Here is a 2,661-nt window from a genome sequence, read left to right as displayed (position 1 = left end):
TCTTCTAGGAGTCACTTGTGCCTGAGAACAGTCAACAGTCTACTGTGGAGTGAACATTCTCCTGCCCTGTAGGCTAGCTATTCTGCTTAAAATAAGCAAGACAAGGATGCCTTGGTGGAGAGAGTAGGAAGAAAGGACATTGTAGTATAAAGTATTAAATTCACAGCTATTCACAACGCTGAGCTCCCCAGAAGGCTGCCCTGCTGAGCCTAGAGATTGATTTCATTCTTCTAACTACATATTTGACATACACCGGCACCCATTCTCTGTGTAATCCTGACTGAATTTAGTCCATTCCACTGTCCCTTCATGACCTCTTTTGTGTAGCAGGCAGGAGATAAAGGATAATATAACGAGAGTAGGTTTCACTAGTACATGCCTTTTGACAAGTTTTCTCCTTTTACAACAAGTTTTCCCCTCTGAGGAGAACTGCTTTTCCGGCTTTGGATAGTGTCTTAGTTAGGGTTTCTATCGTTGTGATTAGACACCATGACCAAGGCAAGTCTTATAAAGGACAACATTGAATTGGGGTTGCCTTACAGTTTCAGAGATTTTAGTCCATTAACATCATGGCAGAAACCATGGCAGCATGCAGGCAGACATGATGCTAGAGAAGGAGCTGGGAATTCTGCATCTTGATCAGAGGCAGCCAAGAGGAAACTGGATTTGTTTCTCACTGGGTGTAGCTTGAGCATTTAAGACCTCAAAGTCCCACCGAAACAGTGACTTACTTCCTCTAAGAAGACCACACTTCCTGATAATACCACTCCCTATGGCCAAGTACTCAAAAATATGAACCTGTGGGGGCTATATCTATTCAAACCACCACAGATAGTGTCTTACACATCTAAGTTTTGAAAAGGTCTTTATTTTTAATTTAATTTAATTTGGTTTTTAAATTTAGTTGTAGGTTAGTGTTCAGGATTAGCACAGTTATGTAAGAACCCTATTAGCAGGAGACTTATATTCATACCCACAGAAAAGGTCACTTAGACGGTAGTGCTCTCCCCTTCTGAAGACAACTATGATTGCTGAAACAAAAAGGGGAAGAACTCCAAGATAGAGATAATTAGGACATGTGGTCAAGAAGTTGGTCTGCAGGCATCTCTTCCCTGTCTCCACCCTGTGCGTTCTATCCCTAGGGGAGGCTGTTGGAGCCAGAGACTCAGTCTGTGCAGAGCCAGCTGTTTCTCTTAGGCAGCGCGTTGGACTTACAATTTGGGGGACTGAAGTTCTATCTCTTTCCTTCTCCACCCAGATGAAATCATTTCCTTGCACCATCCTGCAGCTCTGTTCTTGTGGGAGAGAGGAGCTGGTGCTGTAAGGAGGTCACAAAGGGAAAGGCAGAGGAGGAACTTATAAACACGCCCAGGTTTAATATGTCCGCTGGTAAGAAACACATGTTCACACAAACAGGATGCTCACAGGCTGGGTTTACAAGAATTGTGAGGATCAACCACTTCTCTCAGCTTTGCTAAGGCAGACCCTGAAAATGGACCTTACTGTGCCCTGGAAGGATTCCTTGTTATTTACCTATAATAACATTTCTGTCCTTTTAGAAATTGTTAGGTTGTGTGTGTGTGTGTATCAAAATCTTACTTGGAATTTCAAAGTCATATTAAATTGGAAGATGAGAAAATACTCTCATAAATTTACAAAAATGTAAAGCAGCAAACTCTGCTTTCACCATGAGCATATAGAATTTGAAAACTGGCATGCATACAGGAGTATGGAATAAGCTTCTAGATTGAAAACTCATCTCCCTTCTGTGTCCTTTAACTGGCATTGCAACCTAGAGAATGAATGTATCCATTCACATATGTTGTCATCTCTTAATAAATGAAGAGTTTCTACAACCAGGCATGATAGTGCGGCTTCTAATCCCAGGCAGATGCAAGTGGATCTCTTTAAGTTCAGGCCCACCCTGGTCTGCATGGTAAGCTCCAGTCTAGCCCATGATACATAGTGAGACCCTGTCTCAAAAAGTGAAACCCCCAGACAATAAAATGTTTCCATAATATAATGTTATTTCTTAAAATCACACTAAGTAGTCCCTTTTGGATATAGATGGTAAGGGGGGAATCAAACCACTTTTTAGGACTCAGGACAAAGAAAAAGAGACAAAGGGCAGGAGGTAGGAAGGGAAAACATAGTTGGAAATTTCATGTTCTACTTGCCTATTATTGTCTTAGGGTTTTCCTGCTGTGAATAGATACCATGACAAAAGCAACTCTCTTATAAGGACAGCATTTAATTGAGGCTGGCTTACAAGTTCAGAAATTCAGTCCATTATCATCAAGGTGGGAGTATGGCAGCCTCCAGGCAGGCATGGTGCATTAAGAAACATCTTCATCCAGAGGCTGCTAGGAGAAGACTGGCTTCCAGGCAGCTAGGATGAGGGTCTTAAAGCCCACACCCAGTGACACACCTACTCCAACAGGGCCACACCTTCTAATAGTGCCATCCCCTGTGCCAAGCACATCTAAACCATTACACCTATCCACAATATTAAATATTGAGATAAGTTTAGAAGAGACACTATATCTGGAGAAAGAGTAGCATTTGGAGGACATTAAGGGTCAGTAATACTGACATTAGAGGAACCGCCTCTCAAAACCCCCCACCTTGCCCCCAGACTTCACCATAATGAATACAATACAC

This window comes from Apodemus sylvaticus, chromosome 19, assembly GCF_947179515.1.
Source record: "Apodemus sylvaticus chromosome 19, mApoSyl1.1, whole genome shotgun sequence".
NCBI classification, from domain to species: domain Eukaryota; kingdom Metazoa; phylum Chordata; class Mammalia; order Rodentia; family Muridae; genus Apodemus; species Apodemus sylvaticus.
This window is presented reverse-complemented; position numbering follows the sequence as displayed.